The sequence below is a fragment of the Taudactylus pleione genome, unplaced genomic scaffold (assembly GCF_031769625.1).
Source record: "Taudactylus pleione unplaced genomic scaffold, aTauple2 ptg000419l, whole genome shotgun sequence".
Lineage (NCBI taxonomy): Eukaryota > Metazoa > Chordata > Amphibia > Anura > Myobatrachidae > Taudactylus > Taudactylus pleione.
In genome coordinates, this window is record NW_028284821.1 from 902454 (window position 1) to 922566 (window position 20113).

Sequence of the window (20113 nt, forward strand, 5' to 3'; positions counted from 1 at the left end):
AATATCAGGGGGTCCTGTCAGACCCCTGGTGATAAATAACCCGGCAGCCTAAATATGCGGAACTAGCGTTTACGCATGGTTACCAGACCATTTATCTTATGATGAATAGGCCCCTCTGGATGGAGACAATGCAAAATAAAGTTATATATTGTTGTTCTGTGGTACAGAATTATCTAAAAATGTAAACAATGCATTTATTTCTCATGACAATAAAACTTTAAGGTGGGTACACATTAGATGATATGTCACCAGATCTGGTGGATTGGGCTGAGATACCGTCTGCATTGGTAAGTGTGTACCCACTATGAGTGACCGTGTGCGCTCCCGTGGGGTCGTTCATCGCAGCGACAGATCAAGCCTACATGATGCTCAATATGTCAATTTGATGAATGACCCCATGCTTGTGGAGGTGGCTAGTGAACGACATATAGTGCGGTTGTTCACCAGATCATGCGGTGTCAAACGACCACACGATATGTCGTTCATTGCATCGTGCATTGGCCAGGTACACACATCGTGTAATATGTACCTGGCATAACTCTCCTAGATGTATATCATCACAAAGAAAAGGTAAATACATTCTTACAAACAGTACTTATAATTTGAAAAAGTTCTCCCTCATCAGACAAAGGGGGCTGATTCTAAATCACACGGATCTCTCTTCGTGTATTTAAATGGCAAGATTTTTGCATACAAAGCATGCGCAGAAGTGACTTTACCTATATATGTGCGTTAGTTCTATTATAAGTTGGAAGCAACTTGGCCGGACTCATCTCATCAGTGAAATAAGGGAATCTGTGTTGTGCACTGGACGTGGTGTAGCAAAGTGATCGTACGAAATCACCCTGACTTATGGGAATGTTGTGGGCATGTATCAAAAGCTCCATGTGATTCTGAGTCAAATGCATGGCGAAGGAAAGCCAGATGTCCTGCACCTAGCATGGGGCTGATGCAAGTGCAGATATTAAGTATGACCTTTGCAGCAGTCGGTGTAAAATCAATGGGCGAAACTGGTTTCCGCTTGCACATGCACTATCCCCAGCCTTAGTTGAACATATATTAGCATGTGGCTGCTGGCAACTACTTCCATACTACTCAAAATCAGACCTTAAGTTTTTATTTTCCTTTTCCAGGATCAACATAGGGATACAAATAAGGAAATGTGTAACATGATGGAGTTACATCTCCTGTTAACTTCATGTAACTCAGTAAAGAGTAGATAATTATTCCTCTATACATTACAGTTTTACACTTAGCAATTGAGCTAAGGTCATGCACATCACTGGCAAAAGGTAAAATTATATTGTATCTCCATACAAGTTTATCTATACATTGCCAGATCATTGGAATTTCATATCTTGTCCATGGCAATTCAATGTTCTCTATTGCTGGCCATATATAGTCTGATTCTGCAACACTGGTGCCGCACTTTGGTGGCCAAATAGGACAGGTCAGGACTTTTACCATTCGGCTGGATCAATTCCAGGCATACCAAATATTTTGGGGCCATATATTTGTCAATACTGGGAAATTAGCTGATACTAGTGCCAATATAATTATATGTAGCCAGCATTATTTTCATTATTAAAAGGACACCTTCTCCATATTCTCCAGAGAACTCTTCCTTCACAGTTTTAAATCCAGGCACATATGAAACAAAGCACCTTTAAATCATTGGCTGGTCCTAGAACTTTCTAACCACATGGGTATGTATGTGAATTTTAAATGGCCTTAGTATTTACCTTATAGCTTCAAAAAAATTAAAAGGAAACACAAACAGAATGACACTCAATAGCTATCATCCCCTACCTACGCATTTTGCCCAGGTGTGATTAATTTATGGTCAGGATGAAGCCATACCTGGATGAAACAAGCAAGGGGTATGTTCCTATTAATGAACTATCACTGGAATGGTACTTGGAGAAACCTGACTGCCTTGTTATTGGATTTGGAACTATGTTCTCTTAAAGTCAGAAGGGACTCAAAATCCATAACTCGTTGGATGGGTTCCTGTAGGAGCAATTTACATGGCTCCTAGAGAAGTTTCAATATATTTTTCATCTTGTATTTTTTCTGTTTCTTATTAAAGGTTATTGTTATGTATGTCACTTTCACTTTCTGTATCTACATATACACATCCTGGCAGCTTCCACCTGTTACTGAGAACAGGTGAGGATTTAGGAAGATGTAGGCAGCAGGAGCAGCAATTGTTTTAGAGATACAGTGTGCTCACATGCCACAATATGCTACAGAGAACTGGTGCACATTAGCTCTATATTTCAGATTGTCTTTAGATATTTAGTATGTGCATTATTCACTGAATCTGTCCATGATATTTGAGTTGTTTCACCATGAGCTGAGAAGAGAGAGAAGCAATGGCACACTAGTAAATGTGCAATAAACCACAGTTCCACTTAATAAATATGGTTTATTGCAAATTTACTGAAATGCCATTGTTTTTCAAATCCTCTGTCACTCCTTGCACATGGTGGATAACTTATGTGAGTGCCCATATGACTACTATTAACTCCACTCAAGTAGCCATATCTAAAAAGGAAACAAGGGAATTTAATATTGCATATTAAAAATGAGAATATGAAAATGAATAGCAACTAAAAGTAATATAATAATGTATATGTCCTGTACAGCTGACTAACAAGCACTTTATGATATGAAGGATTTTAGCAACTTCTACTTACATTGAATACTTTGCATTGATGATCCCCAATGCAGCCAGGGCTGTCAGTAGCATTTGGTGGACTGTCCTAGGCAGTCATAAAGTGAAATACTCATTCAATATTTTTAATGCTACTGCAATATCCCTATATTGAGCACTTACCCATGAAGCTGCTAGCATTACTTTTTTTCCTTATTATTTTTTATACTTTATTTTAGGGTGCCACAATGGGTCCTCAGTGCCTCACATAGTACACATACATACACAGTGCAAACATAACAAGATATAAAGTGCATACAAATTACAATACAAAGCAGAATATAGCAATATAGAAAAAGAAAAACAATTAATTTACAATTATGCATATACAGTCACCAGATCCACAAAAATCAGTGATGGTTGAATCTGTACTCTAGTTGATGGGTTTGGCAGTAGGTTCCGAGCCACTGTAGCAAGGGAGAAGAGATAATGGCATAAGTAAGGAAAGAAAGAGTACATGATGGAAGAGGACCCTGCTCATGAAAATTCACAATTTATAGAGGGACAGACATGGGTGACACAGAGTGGTGAGTCACTGTAAAAGGACATACAGTAAGAGGTGGATTATGATGACAGCTAGTAGGCTTTGATAGAGTTATGGATTTGGAGAGCTAATTTGAAGCTTTGCAAAGAGGTGGAGGGTCTCATAGGGGAAGGGATTGAGTTACAGTGGGGAGCAACACAAGCAAAATCATGGAGATGGTAGTGAGAAGAGGTGAGTAGATAGAAGTGTGGAGGAAGATGAGATCAACTTGTAGGGGAGGATTTTGTAAAGGTATTATAGGTGATCGTAAGGGGTTTGAATTGAACTCAGTAGGGGACGGTGAGCCAGTGTAGTGCCTGGCAGAGAGGGGAAGCACATGGTTAACAGATTGAGAGAAAGATGAGCCAAGCATTAAAGATTAATTGTTTAAATGAAGCAGGAGTCTTGAAGGCCAGATAAGAGTAGGTTGTAGTAGCGAAGTTGAGAGCTACCCAGTCAGTGGATGAGAGTCTTTGTTGCCTCCAAGGTAATTAAGCGCCTTATTCTGGTGATATTATAAAGGTAGAAATTACAAGAATGGGAGAGAACCTAAATGTGATGTTTGAAGGAGAGGGTGGAGTCAAGGATAACTCCTTCATGGTGGACCTCTAAAACAAAAGATAGTGATGTTATCAATTGATAGAGAAAAGAAGAGAGTTGAGGGGACAATTAACTCATTCTTAATCATGTTAAGTTTAAGATAGCGCTGGGACATCCAGGAGGAAATAAAAGAGAGACAGATGGAGACATGAGTGAGAAGAGAGGGGGAAAGATCAATGGAATGAGTATTATCAGCATAAATATGTAAACCATAAGATCACCAAGCAAAGAAGTATATAAGGAGGAGAGAAGGGGCCTAAGAACAGAGCCTTAATACATGCCAACAGGTAGTGTAAAGAAGGGGAGAGGTGAAATGATGGACAGAGACAGAGCAGTCAGAGAGACAAGAGGACAACAATGAGATAGCAGTGTGACACAGACCAAATGAGTGGAGGATTTGCAGGAGGAGAGATTGGTTCATGGAATCAAAGGCTGCTGAATGGTCAGGGAGGATGAGTGACTAGTTATGTCACATAGATTTGGCAGCAAGAAGGTTATTACTGACTTTAGTAATTCTTTATCAGTTATGAATTAATTAATGAGTGATGAGTAACTCGCTGTCAGTTATGGGCTGGGAGAGTGGTGCTAGGACCACAATTGTTAGACTCAGGAGCAGGGGATGCTGCACCCACCACCTGCATGCCAAATTAAAAAGTAGCGAGTGTGGAGGCACAATGATCATGAAGGTGAGGTGCAGCTTCTGAATTTAAAGGAGGTGACATCAAGGGTGCGCATTGTGTCTCCTCCAGTTTTGAATGTGGCAGAGCCAGTGAGATTACCACACAATGCCTTCAAAGAGATGTCTGCTAATTTATTTGTATTGTTAATTACATTTGATGCAGATAACCATCTACCTATTGTTTTATAAACTTTAAGTATGGTAAAATACTGGCTTAGTAGCAACTCTAAGGGGTCTATTAAGAACAATTACATTTTTTTTCCTGATAAACTAACATCTTGTTGCTGCTATTAGCTGCAATAAGAGATACAATATTGGCTTAATTTACCATTCTAATGCAGGTTCAGTTGTTTTGAAAGACAAGTATTTCAGAACCTATTACCATACCCCCATAGGGATAGATTTACTATGCCGCAGTTTGTCAAAGCTGCTGATCATCGGAGACATTGACCAATAGTTTTGGAATGACAATATAAATTTCGTTTAGCATTGATTCATTTTGCTGTTTTAAAACTAACGTCAAAACTGCCAATGGTCAGAGGCTGTAAAAAACAGCAGCAAAGTAAATCTACCCCATACACCAGAGAATGTTATGTATGACTATCTGTCTTACTGTACAAAGTGGAGAGTGAAGGGTTATTTTAAGAAACCATATCCACATGGCATGCCAACAGTACCAAATGCAAACTAAACACACTTAGACACCACTGATTATAATGGTATTCCTTTCATTACTCTTACAGAGCACCACTCATAGTACAAGGAGTGACAATAACCCAGCGTTTTATTATTGTTGTCTTATCTTCTGAGCTCCTTAGCTGACTCCCTACGCCCGGCCGAACTCCAGGTGGCGCTGTGACTTCCACATCCTGAGATCTCTCTATCTCTCGCGCTGCGATCGCGGCCACGCCTCCTGTGTAGAGTTCTACTGGAGGCATCGGGCTGCTCGACCAATCGGCGCGCCGGCTGCAGCAGAACCAGTGACGTCAGCTGACGGGAGCCCGGGCCAGCAGCAGCCGCTTTTTCTCCCGGGAGCAGGGGGTGGTGTGCGCCAGGCGGGCGGTTGTGGCTGCTGGGATCGTGGGCATTTAGGACAAGGACAATACGGAGGAGGAGGATCGGCCGCTTCTGCGTGCAGCGAGGTGAGTGCTAGGTGACATGGAGCCGCATGCGGTGCACGGCTGGCAGGACGGCATGTGCTGGGTTAATGTCAGCCGTGTTCTGGGGGCGGGGTAGCAGTAGGCTTGGGATCTAGGACGGTGCATTGAGAGGGGAAACTGGCTCAGCCCAGCACCTACTGTACGTGCTGTTATTGATAGGTTGGATGTAACTGTGTAATCTATGTCACTGCATTGTGCAATATTTAACTATTTAATTGCTGCTTGAACTACTGTAACTTTGGGTTATGTGAATTGGAGATTATATGTATGTCTATATATTTAGAGTTAGTATTTATATATTGTATTTTGCTCTGTTTGTTGTAATTCTTTTAAACTGTTTGCTTTTTAAACTACTTTTACAAAAACAAATAGAAGTTGCACCCAGGAAACATCATTACTCAACACTGAGATCTAACTTTTTATTTTTAAAGAAAAAGCAATGGTGGCTGTTCCATAGTTATTGACCTTTATAAAAAAAAAAAAAAAAAATCCAGTTATATAACGGTGATTTTAAGAAGTGGAACAGCAACTGGTAAAATCAGGTCGCCTGCTAAAGTGTATATAAGGCTTTTATATGGAAAAAAATACATTTAACTTAAGTGTTTACCTACATTAATAATCACTAAAGTATTTATAAATTACAGGAGGGAGTTTTAGGTTTGAGTTACAATTTTTTTTTTTCTGCAGTAATACATTTTTGAGAATTTGCATTACTTAATGATCCACACACTTAAATTGAGAGTACTATGGCAGATGAAAGCTCTATCCCAGTACTTCAATATCATTAATACAGCTATGACCTATTCAATTAAGTGCTTCTTCCGGCAGCTCCACACATTACCTCCAACTAGCTGATTTCTAATGGCAACCTACTGAGCTGCAAGCGGAATCAACCTACTGTAAGTGGCGAATATACACACAACGACCACTCGGATCCTTCTAAAGGCAAAACAGATCAGACGTAGTGTAATTTGGAAAAAACAGACATTTTCAGCAATTTCACCTGGGTGGAATAATTACCGAGTGAGTCCAAATAGTTGACAAGACTGGATCAAAATCGCATTAGTGTGGAGGTGCCTATTGAATTCACCCTACATGAAGTTCAAGTAGACATCTGAGGGTATCAATTTTTTCCATCAAGTTATTTTAAGTTGAAATCATCTACATAGGGGGGTATATTAAGTCATTTGAGATATGCTATCTTGTAAGTGTAATACAGGTTTTCCAAACTTGAAATTTAATTATTCGCACTCTGACGGCGGATTGGTCTACTGACCGATCCTTTGTCTAAATGTGTACCCAGCATTAGACATAACATCCCTTCAATTGGACACTACCTACCTTGATGGCCTTTCTGATAACCTGTCTGCAGGGACTGTGTTTCTCTAACACTGAGAACTCCAACTCATTATGTAGATGGTTGCAGGGGAAGTCATAAATCCACTCTGGAGTTGTGTAGGAGTTTGTTATTAGCTCCCCCTTTCATGCTTTCTGAATTTTAATTTTGAGACGGACCACATTGGAGATGATACAGAAGTAGTAACAGTGGGACTAGAGAGAAGCTTAACTACAAGTGCCTTTTATAGGAGTTCAGAAGATTCCTGCACATTCCTAACCCTTAAATTTATGTTTGGGGTTCAAGGTCCAGATTTTGAAATATGTAGTTACATTTACTAACAATCATATTTTTATTCAAATTTAATGGTTGGTAGCACTTATAATTTAAATCCATAATAGTATGTACAGTCAGGTGCATAAATATTGGGACATTGACATCAATTTCATATTTCGTTCTCTATTCCCCATCACAATGGCTTTGAAATGAAACAAACAAGATGTGCTTTAACTGCAGACTTTCAGATTTAATTTGAGGGTAATTAAATCCAAATCAGGTGAACGGTGTAGGAATTACAACGGTTTCTATATGTGCCTCCCACTTTTTAAGGGGCCAAAAGTAATGGGACTATCAACTCAAAAGCTATTTCATGGACAGGTGTGGGCCATTCCCTCGTTATTTCATTATCCATTAAGCAGGTAAAAGGTCTGTAGTTGATTCTGGGTGTGACATTTGCATTCATTTGGAATCAGTTGCTGTCGACTCTCAATATGAGATTCAAAGAGCTGTCACTATCAGTGAAGCAAGCCATCATTAGGCTGAAAAATCAAAACAAACCCATCAGAGAGATAGCAAAAGCATTAGATGTGGCCAAATCAACTGTTTGGAACATTCTTAAAAAGAAAGAACGCATCGGAGAGCTCAGCAACACCAAAAGACCCGGAAGACCATGGAAAACAACTGTGGTGGATGAAAGAAGAATTATTTCCCTGGTGAAGAAAAACCCCTTCACAACAGTTGGCCAAATCAAGAACACTCTCCAGGAGGTAGGTGTATATGTGTCAGTCAACAATCAAGAGAACACTTCACAAGAGTGAATATGGAGGGTTCACCACAAGATGTGAACCAATGGTGAACCACAAAAACAGGAAGACCAGATTAGAGTTTGCCAAACAACATCTAAAAAAGCCATTACAGTTCTGGAACAACATCCTATGGACAGATGAGACAAAGATCAACTTGTACCAGAGTGATGGGAAGAGAAGAGTATGGAGAAGGAAAGGAACTGCTCATGATCCAAAACATACCACCTCATCAGTGAAGCATGGTGGTGGTAGTGTCATGGTGTGGGCATGTATGGCTGCCAATGGAACTGGTTCCCTTGTATTTATTGATGATGTGACTGCTGACAAAAGCAGCAGAATTAAATTTTGAAGTGTTTCAGGCAATATTATATTTATATGCTCATATTCAGTCAAATGCTTCAGAACTCATTGGACGGCACTTCACAGTGCAGATGGACAATGACCCGAAGCATACTGCAAAAGCAACCAAAGACTTTATAAGGCTAAAAAGTGGAATGTTATGCAATGGCCAAGTCAATCCCCTGACCTGAATCCAATTGAGCATGCCTTTCACTTGATGAAGACAGAACTGAAGGGAAAATGCCCCAAGAACAAGCAGGAACTGAAGACATTTGCTGTAGAGGCCTGGCAGAGCATCACCAGGGATGAAACCCAGCGTCTGGTGATGTCTATGCGTTCCAGACTTCAGGCTGTAATTGCCTGCAAAGGATTTGCAACAAAGTATTAAAAAGTGAAAGTTAGATTTAGGATTGTTTAGTTTGTCCCATTACTTTTGGCCCCTTAAAAAGTGGGAGGCACATATAGAAACCGTTGTAATTCCTACACCGTTCACCTGATTTGGATGTAATTACCCTCAAATTAAATCTGAAAGTCTGCAGTTAAATCACATCTTGTTTGTTTCATTTCAAAGCCATTGTGGTGGTGAATAGAAGCCAAAATATGAAAATGTAGTCAATGTCCCAATATTTATGCACCTAACTGTAGGTTTTATAAAATGTTAAATGGCTAGGTAGGATACTATTCATGGGAGAGCAATGCCGTAACCCCATCCAGCATTCATTTATGGTACACAGAGATAAAGCATTGCCTTATGCACTGTATATTAAAAGAAAATATCAATGCAGTGTCCATTTGCAATCACATACCACCACTGTCACAAGTCACTGAGTAGTATGTTGCAGGTAAAAATGTCATTCCATTGATGGTGGTGGGAGATGCTGTCAGCATTCCATAATATCCCATAAATGCTGGATTGGACATGACTTGTATACACTGAAGTGTCAAGTCATGGGATTAGATGCCACGTATTGTATAGGACCCCCTTTAGCCCAACTAAGTGCAGCAAATTCATGTGGTATCGATTCCACAAGTGGACTGAACACCTCTGGAGAGATGTTGACCCATGCCGCCTAGACTGCTTCCCACAGCTCCCTGCTATTTGTAGGTGCAGGATCCTGGGTTTGAGTGGAACTCTTCACCATTTTCCATAAATTCTATTGTCTGAACTCTCCTGAATGCTCCTCAAACCAAGTCTGGACAACTTGAGATGGATAACACTGCATTATGTTGCTGGAATATTCCATCATTGTTAGGGTGCATGAAGTCCATGCAGGGCTGCAAATAGTCATCAAGTAATGCAGTATAGCGGTTACTGGTCAATGACGTGATCTAACCCATGCCACATGAACACATCCCACACCATTATGGAACCACCACCAGCCTGCACGGTGTCTTGTTGACAACTGGGGTCCTTGGCCTCATGCGGTCTGCTGCATACCTGAACCATACCATCAGCCTGAAAAAACTGGAACGTGACTCATCACACCACATCACAGGTTGCCAGTCCTCCAGGGACCAATTAGCGACGTCACAATCCCAGGAGATGTGCTGTGTCCGGTTTCCTAATGTTAACCAGGCACCATTGTGGGTTATCTTCTCTCATATTTTGTGGAAGCTAAAGAACGCTGCACTGACCTGCTGGATATGTGTCTGTTACCTCTGGCATTAAATGTGGATTTGATTTGAGCCAGTGGAGCTTGTCTGTTACCATGGACAATTCTGGCCAGATGGTGCTGGTCATGATCATTAAGCACCCATGGTCAGCAACTGCGCTGTCCATGGTCATTGGTAATGCATACCATGAGGTATTCCCAGTACACACATGACACTGTAGATTGAAGAATGTTGAATGTCTGCTCAACTTTGGAAATGGAATGTCCCATCCGTCGGGCACCCACAATCCTGCCCCGTTCCAACTCCGATAATTCACGTCGCCTTGTCATGAGCAGCCTGGCCAGTGTTCAAACTGACTTAGGCGATGTCAGATTACAACTGATGCAGATCTGGGCATTTCTGAGACGTCACAGTATGGTGACGCTACCTACCATTACCTGTACATACTGCTATCCCATGACTTTTGGCACTTCAGAGTAAATCATTAATCCTCTGCTCCTTAAACCATTGGGCAAATACACATGTTTTATGGTTGTGTGCTTTGTTGTCCTGTAAGAATCCTCTACTGTCAGTAAAGAAATCCTGCAATACATGAGGGAAAATGATTGCTCAGTACCATTAAGTAGCAATTATCATCCTTTTCCAATGAAATGGCTGCACTGAAACCGTGACAGGAAAATGTGCTCTACAACCTTAAAGAGCCATCAGAACCCTTCAGTACAGGAAACCAGAACTTGGGTTGCACAGTTATTTAGATGGACACCACAATTGCATTTATCTGTTTGGCCAAAATACAGAACAGGTTAATTCATGTTATCACATCATCTTTCTACACTACTCAGGAGTTCATGACCTTTGTTCTATGTACCACAGAACTCACCACATAACTCTCAAACTTGCGTTGCCATAATTAACACATGAGCTACACCTATGTGGAACCTGTTGTTTTCAGTATGTGTCAGGTGTTGCCATTCTTTGTCCAGTACTTGTGTCTGTGGTGTATATGGTATAATAAGTAATATATAGCTTGGGGTCCCAAGCTATTGGTGGAATACATTCCCTGGCCACTCTGCTCAGGGATTGTGCCACTTTGGGCAATTGGGCCACAAACAGTGCTGGAGCTCTTACATAGGAATATTATTACATGATAGTCTACAATTATTTTGGATTGCAATTTTAACAGTATATGTTTTGGAGTCTTTCATTTTAATTAGGAGTTAATTATTTTTGGACATTTGTTTGATTATTTTATGATTTTCTACACAGGGGATGTACACTTTACGGGCCACTTCCAGAGACCCAGGTGCTATCTCCACAGTTTGCTGGAAAAAACTGAGAAATATAATGTAAATTGAGGTAGGTATGCAGAGCCACATTAAATGGCTATTAAGTACATAGGGCTTATTTTCCTATTGAAGTTAATTGTTTTGTGGACTAAAGATGCTGAGTTTTTATACTGTGTTGGATTCTATCCATAAAGGTGGCACATTGGATTACCCAAGAGCTCCTATTGGTAGCAATAAATAAATAGTGGGAGCGCTATATATACACAGCTGCTGGTTTGAAAATATATGTATTTATTACAATAAAACAATTAATCAAATATCATTAAAAACATTTATAATACCATGGTATGCAGGTGGAAATAATATAGCCAAGATCCAATAATCGATTGCATATATTACTAAAAAAATACAAATTAATATGCCTAAATAGCATTAAGGAATAAGACCGGTCTGTAGATTTGTTAGTACTCAATCAGCAACAGCTCAGCATGAATTCCAATAGATTAGTCACAGTCAGTGTTAGTGTAGATTTTGCAGGTCTAGCAGATTGGTTTAGCCAAAGCAGAAAAAATTCAGTTAGTATGGAATGTTAGTATTGTATATTACATCCAGTAATATAGAAAAAATCCCACAGAGCCTGCTTGCTAGCAGATAGTACCTCTACCCAGTGCCGGGGAGGTTGTTATACACGTCTGTTCATATAGCCCATGCAATTCATATACACTCAGCTATGTGTTTGATAACAGCAGTCCGCTGTATATACTTAGCAGTCCGAAGATGTATAGGAGTCCGGCGGCAGAGAGACCTCCGCCTACTAAGTCCCGGCACTCCTGGCTGCTAGCAATTGTAGTGTAGGAACACTGTCCACACGTGGTGCGCTGTTTCCTGTTACTGTGCTTCCGGCAATGCGTTCCACCTGCGTCTCACGGGTCAACTGACGCATTTCTCCGCCCAATGACATGGTAGTTTCATCAGAGGGTGGTTTACAATCCATTGGAGCATCATTATATCCCTCAAAGTGTGTGCTAATTGGCTGTTAGTTGATCTAGTCAACTTTTAACTCGTTTTATCCCTCTGGGGATACTCCTTTTGGCTAAAATGAATTCAGTCAAACCTTTTGAAAATGCATTATAGTTAATCCTTATATTAATATTGTGCTACTATAATCATGTTATTTCTAGACCTTGAGGTGCCTCATCCAGATAAAAAATATATACAATTAAATAGTAGATTATTTTAATCATTATAAATATAAAAATAAGAGAAAATAATAAAAAACATACATTACTACTAACATTGGGTAAATAAAAATCATTACCCTATTTTATTTCTATATTTTAGGAAAAAGACTTGGCATTCATTACATCATCATATAGAAAGGTGCCACCTAGAAATGGCACTGTAATGGAGTAATTAGTTACTACCTGTCCTCCTAATAACATTTGCCACAGAATAACCAATATTATTACATATATTACATATCCTTAAATGTTGACTGACTAAATAAGTAACGATGAACTATGTCAAATATATAAAGAGTAACCACCAAATATGTTACCACCAATATAAGCATAATCTAAATAAGTGGTTATCATTGAACCATAAAACCAGGCCTAATAGCTAAACACACTACAGCAAATCATGAAGGGGAAAAATAGATACACCAAGGGTATCACCTACCTAAGTACCAGTATTGAAGTGGATGTGGTAAGGAAATGCATATAAGTGGAGGAACAGAAATTTTGGTCTACTGGAGTTCATTCAGGATAGATATATTGCCCACAGGGTCTTAATGAGACCATAGAAGTCAGTAACATCTGAGTGTTGTTTACCCTACTAGAATGGTGTATGGGCAGGATTTAGTCAGTGACCTTATTAGTTTGGAATATGGAATAATTCAGCAGTTATACTCTCAATATAGAGAATGCAATAGTTAAATACTGTAATATATTTGTGAGTTAGTACTTGGAGACCCGATGGACAGTAGAGTGGTGGGGTGCACCCTAGGATGTGGACCAAACATGTAATTAATGTTGCATAACCATTTATGTTTTCAGCCTGTTATGGTTTTTTTCATTATATTCCATGAGGGTGATGAGTGCCATTTTTGGTAATCTTTTGGTGATCTGGTACCTGCTGTGTACCCCACAAGGTAATTTTCACATGAGTGTACCATCGATGGCTCAAAGCATCTTATGGTTGTGACAGGTGCAGGGTGCTAGAATGTACACTAAGTAATAATTGCAGGACGTTAAGGCATATTTAAAAGTATTGCTGCACATTGATCCTGTTATTGAAATGAAATATACAATATTATACCACATTAGCACTTCATGACTCCTTGTTCATGGTACAAAACGGTCGAAACACAAATCTTTGCCTTTACCTCCATTATATCTCTATATATATTAATCAGGTCTCCTGTAAGGGTGTTTTTTTTCGAAAGTAAAGAAATCTAGTTCTTAGTGCCTCCCTTATTTTAACTATTATACTACCTTGAATTAGTGAGGTTGCCAAGTTTTGAGCATTCTCTTGTTGTTGTTCTATGTATGGGCTCGATTCAATTGAACGCAAATTAAATGGCGCCGGGAAGTAGCGCCCAGGGCTATTCAATTCAGCATGCTGTTAGGTTGGAAAATGCCCATTCTCGTGCCTTAAACATGGTGTTTAGTCGTGAGAACGGGCATTCTCTGACTAAACTGCCCAGCGCGATGCTGTTTCCGCGGTGCTAAGGGCAGAAAACAGCATAGCGCCTCTACTTTTGTCGGAAGACATCCTTCACAGCGCGCTGAATTAAATAGCTCTGGGAACTCTTTCCCGGCGCTATTTAATTCACGTTCAATTGAATCGAGCCCTATGTCACTGTTTCTCAAATTTGTTACCAGGGCTGCATTAAGGTTTGTGGGAGCCCCGGGCAGCTAACTTGTGGGTTCCCCTAACAATAAAATTTGAGAAATGATATACTGGCGATGCTATTAAAAAGTATAATATGTAAATACTCCCAGCATTGCAAATGTGCTGAACACACAGAATCCCCAGTTCACGTCATGACACATTCTTGTTGCAGTGTTTTTAATTAGTGAACCTGTTTTAATTAGCAATTGTAATACTATGTTTACATACTATATTTTATCCACGTAATTTATACATCTCCGTATTTTATTCCTATTTATCGTCGCTGGGTACTACTGTGTGCTGCTATTTGCTGACTGTCAGATAGGACTCCTAAGCCTTTTTCCATTTTTGTTTTCCCCAATTATTATATTCCACTTTATGTGTAAAGCAGTGTACTGTAGTGATCGCCACAGGCTAAAGCTGCCCACACATCTACAGATTATCTGTCAAACTAGCCAACTAGTTGATTGGTTGGAATGAAAATCTGGTAAGGTATGAAAGCAAATGACAATCAGCAATTTGCTCCCAAACGCTGGAAAATGGACAAAAACTGTTGTTAGAACAAATTGTTTAGCTCAAACATTTAACAAACTTGTCTGACGACCATTTTCATCTGTTTTCTGGCATTTAGGAGCAAATTGCTGATCACCAGTTACTCCCATACGTTACCAGAGTTTCATTTCAACCAATCAACAAGTTGGCTGGTTGGACAGATAATCTTTAGATGTGTGGCCAGCTTAAGTGCATTACTCTACATATATCTACATTAAATTTGATCTACCGTTGCATGGCATAGTCTGTCATCTTGTCTAATATAGCAAGTTACTAGCCTGCTCTGTGCTAATAAACTTGTATACAGATGTGTTCTCATATATATGGGGAGATGTACTAAGCATTCTGTTAACTATATTATACTTGTAAATTAGTATGGGCACAGGCTGTAATTAAGGTCACCAAATAGTGCAAATTAAAATTCATGTGATCACAAAAAAATGCCAGAACCTCGTAGCTAATTGAATCTGCCTCAGTGAAGTTTATGTCATCTGGGTGCAGAGGTAACAAAGATGGCCACTATGCGATGATGAGGGCAAGTCCTGTTTGGTTACCAGGAAATGGCTGTCACAACGGTAAACAAACTGACATCTGGTTACCATAGTAACAGAAAATGTGGCACACTATAATCACATGACTAAACTAACCAATGAGTTCATCTAAAATCTAGTTACCAGGGAACAGAAGTCAGATGATTTCTAAGGCTCCATTTGTTTATATATGGTGTAATGTATTTCTGAGACCCACAAAATTTGGTATTTTACAAGATGCACTCCTGAATAAAAGGCAAGAAACTAAGTACAAGCTACTCTGTTGTCTGTCCCTTTTTTTTTTTTTCTTCAGTCCTTAATGAAATGCTCACATTGTCTACAATATATGTTAGAATCACATCCCTTAGAGCAGGGGTTCCCAACCACGGTCCTCAAGGCACACTAACAGTCTAGGTTTTAAGGATAGCCATAGTTGAGCACAGGTGACTTAATTAGTACCTTAGTTTTTTTGATTTAACCATCTGTGCTTAAGCATGGATATCACTAAAACCAGGACTGTTAGTGTGCCTTGAGGACCGAGGTTGGGAATCACTGCCTTAGAGCATAGGTTCTCAAACTCGGCCCTCAGGACCCCCAACTGTGCATGTTTTCCAGATCTCCTCACAGAATCACAAGTGAAATCATTCACTCCACTTGTGGATCTTTTAAAATGTCAGTGAGTGATGACTACACCTGTGCACCTGCTGGATGACCTTGAAAAGGTGACCTGTGTGGAGTCCTGAGGACCGAGTTTGAGAACCACTGCCTTAGTCATTACAAATAATGTATCCCCAACAGAGGCAAGACTCTGTGGTACCACATTTGGGCCACTGAAAGGTTTATGAGGGAGCCCATAGATATAAGACATATAGGGTGAGATGCAAGAAGACCCAAAGCGGTGTCAGCGCACGTTATCTGCTTTGATACCGCTTCTCCCCAATATATAATTGGGGGGGCTGCGCAGTAAATGACAGGGGCGCTATGCTATCTACAAGATAGCAGCGCCGATTGGCAGGGCATGTATGACTGGTCAGATAGCCTGGCCATTCCGCCCGCTGTAGCTGTCGCTATTGACAGCTACAGCCTGGCGATGCTCTATCCCCACAGCAGGGAAAGCGCTGTCCCTGCTGCGGCGGCTAGAGGCTCCAGGGCTGCATGCAGGATCTCGTGATACTTCCGAGATCCCGCGCATGCTCAGTGGAACCGGCCAGGACTGAGACACAGCGCATCAGCACTAGGCTGATGCGCTGTGGTCTCTAGCGGGGAACGCCGGAGGGGGGAGTTAACGCTCCCCCTCTCTGGCCGATGAGATGTTTATACATCTCATCGTTAGTGCTTCCTGCTTCGCCTCGGTAAAGAGGCGAAGCAGGAAGCGATATAGCGGCACGTTAGGTGCCGCTATAATACATCTCCCACATTGGCCCATAAATTACTGAGCTTGCTAATTATAGCTCACTTGTACTAGTGTAATCTGGTCCTGTTGATTTATCTGTTTTATAGGTCTGTTTTTAGTGTTTTAACTAGATGGGGCTTTCCCTATATATATCCAAGGGTCAGTGCGGGCATTAGCCCTTTTTTGAGAGAAATTTGCCATATCCTATTCAAGATTGCAGTAGTACCAGTACCACCACAATACTGCTATCTCAGGATGGCGAAGGCAGGAAAAAGTGAATAAAAATAAATATTTTTTTCAGTAGTTAGTAGCACTCGTATATGTTTTTGTTTTAATAATAATAATAATAATAAATAATAATATTTTTATTATTATTATTATTATTATTATTATTAATAATAATATTTTGATTATTATTAGTGGAACAGAAATCCTGAGCCTAGGCAGGTCATGCTGTGTCCACATACATCTTACTTCCTTGTGCGTTAAACAGCCCTTCTAGTTGCGCCATGCCGTGGTGACTCGGTAGCGCTGATCGTCTTTTTGTGAGACTTTTTACCTTCAAATGTCTTATTCACAAAGCTAATGTTAGTGTCACAGCCACTGACACTGTAACGCAGTATTTCGCGTGCAGATAAACCGTGGCCTCGCACAGAATATAGGTATGTTGCATATCATTTTAATAAGACTCATTTGAAGGTACATAGTTGCCCAAAAACACGGTCAGCGCTACTGTGTTGCACGGCGTTCATGCGTTATGTATAGTGTACGGAGGTATAATGTATGTGGACACACCTGTATATCCTTTGAGACTGGAGAAGTTAAGTTTTTACCGTTCCTGGGTAGTATCACTGGGAAGCAGAGTATTGTTGCATTTTACTTTTGGTTTTTAGCTTTGATCTTTGCCAGCATGATTTCCCCTCCTCCTTCCAGAATTTGCATGTCCTTTTATTACTGCTGTTTACCTCCAGTACTTTATTATCTAAGACCATTGGGTTGCCTTTTATTTCTTTACATCAAATTATTTTAAATTTTTTTTACAAATGTTCCTTTATGCGTTTTTGTGCTTTTTTCTTATTTTTTTTGTCATCTTTCAATTTCCCAGTCTACAGCTTCTCTGAGCTTATTGAACTTTCCCTACTAAAATACAGAATTTTTGCAGCTCCTGTACAGAAGGTGTTACTGAGTCATAGCAAGTCTTGCCTTGTAATGATCACCATTCCTTAGATGCGGGTCACCTATACATTGGATATAATATCTGCTCCAATAGAGACTAGACGAATCAGCCGCTGTGCCTCTAGTTCAGGGGTCTTCAACCTTTAAGACAGTGTAGGCCACATTAAAAAATGCAACAAAGCCCTAGGGCCACTAAGCTATATGCCTCACAGTAACACAATCTTTATTCACCCCTAATTCACATTACATCACGTAGTAGTGTTCCTTATTCATGTATGACACACAGCAGTGCCCATTTTACACAATGCCAAGTTAGTAGTGCCCCTTATACACATAATGCCCACAACAGTAGTGCCCCTTATGCAATGCCCACAGCAGTAGTACTTTCATAATGCCCACAGCAGTAGTGCCCCTTATGCAGTGCCACCCAGTAGTGGTAATGTCCCTTATGCAGTGCCACCCAGTAGTGGTAATGTCCCTTATGCAGTGGTGCCCCTTATGCAGAGCCTATAGTAGTGGTGCTCCTTATGCAGTATACACACACACCCCCTAATACTTACCTTAAGCCCCACTACTGCTTCCACTGCCGTCTGGGCTGCCTGGCTGCTCCTCTGAACTATGGGAGAGACGTCATGACGTCTCTCCCATAGTGCACTACACACTGTGGGAGCCGGAAGCTGCTGGCTCGGGGAGAGAGACGGCCGAACGCCCGCTGGTGACAAAATCTCAGTGGGTGCCCGGCAAATGGAGACTGTCGGCGGGTCTCTGGTAACAGCTCCACGGTTCAGCGGGCAATGGGGAGCAGCTCTGCGGGCCATGGGTTGAACACTCCTGCTCTAGTTGGTCTTGTACCACTTGCAAAATGTATATTTTAAAATAGATAGAAATTGATTTCTTTGTCCAGAACTATTTTTTTATTTGTCTCTAATTATCTATAGTTAAAATCACTAACAAGTTGCACAATTTTTTTTTTTTTTTAATGAATTATTTCCAACTTATAAAATGTAATTTCTGCATATGCTATGTGGCTTATATTAAACCCCAATTCCATATTTTCTCCATATTTATCAGTCTATTACAGTTCTGCATTTTCCTTATCTTCAGTTATCATCCTGCTGGGCTGGATTTTATATGTATCCCCTCCCCCTCTCCTGGCTTTCTAATCCTTCCCAGTTCCCTGGCCAATACTTTCATCAAAGCAACTGTATCCTATTTCACTTTCAGTATTAACTCACCTATTTTCTTCAAGCCTCCTAGCAGTTTCCACACTTTTGATGTTTTTATTGCTCCTTTTAATTATATACCCCCTTTATCACCTTGTGTAAATCCCTTTGTTCTCCAGACAATTTACTTTGGCTGAGCCCTGTTCCCTGCATACATTATCTTTCCTTCTAATTTTTAATCTAGTGAAGAGTAAAGCTGGCCACACACTAGACCAACTTACATCCAACCAGCCAACTTGTTGATTGGTTGGAATGAAAATCTGGTAACGTATGGGAGTAAATGATGATCAGTAATTTGCTCCTAAATGCCAGAAAACAGATGAAATGGTAGTAAGACAAGTTTGTTAAATGTTTGATCTAAACAATTTGTTCAAACAACAGTTTTTGTCCATTTTTCGGCGTTTGGGAGCAAATTGCTGATTGTCATTTACTTTCATTCCTTACCAGATTTTCATTCCAACCAATCAACAAGTTGGCTGGTTGGATGTAAGTTGGTCTAGTGTGTGGCCAGCTTTAGTCTCCAACAACTGTCTAACCGACCATTCCAAGAGCACAGCTGCAAGTTCCCCAATGTGAGGGGCTGCCTGGCCCTATTGTGTAGCCTGTCACTGAGAGAAACTTTTCTACCTACTCAAACTTGTCAGATACTCATTAACCTCACACTGTTCTTCTGGTGTAGCAGAAGGCACAGGTAGCAATTCAGAAAGTCTTAAGGCCCCCATACATCAGAGATTGATTGCAGCAATCGTGCAATTTGCAATCGATTGTGTATAAAAATCTTTCCCTTTTTCAATTGATTGTGGCAATTCTGCAATCTGCAATCGATTGAAAAAGGGAAAGATTTTTATACACAATTGATTGCAAATTGCACGATTGCTGCAATCAATCTCTGATGTATGGGGGCCTTCAGCTGGGACCCTTGCAGCCAGTTCATATCCTAATTCCATGAAATTGTTTTTGGTGTCTGCCCTTCTAACCTGGCATTTGGTACTGTGTTTTTGTACAT

At 40.3% G+C, this 20113-nt stretch overlaps 1 protein-coding gene across 3 annotated transcripts in view; it reads left to right on the forward strand.

Moving 5' to 3' along the window:
- The first annotated feature begins 5492 nt into the window (after positions 1-5492).
- ZNF518B (zinc finger protein 518B) overlaps positions 5493-20113 on the forward strand; it is a 28461-nt gene continuing 13840 nt past the window's right edge. Inside the window, exons 1-2 of one of the 3 annotated variants that reach the window (XM_088447111.1) lie at positions 5493-5660; positions 11319-11408. The gene's annotated coding sequence lies outside the window, so the exon portion shown is untranslated. Of the gene's footprint in view, positions 5661-5754; positions 5818-11318; positions 11409-20113 lie in introns of those variants that run through there. The other 2 variants (XM_088447112.1, XM_088447115.1) reach the window with 2 other exon arrangements.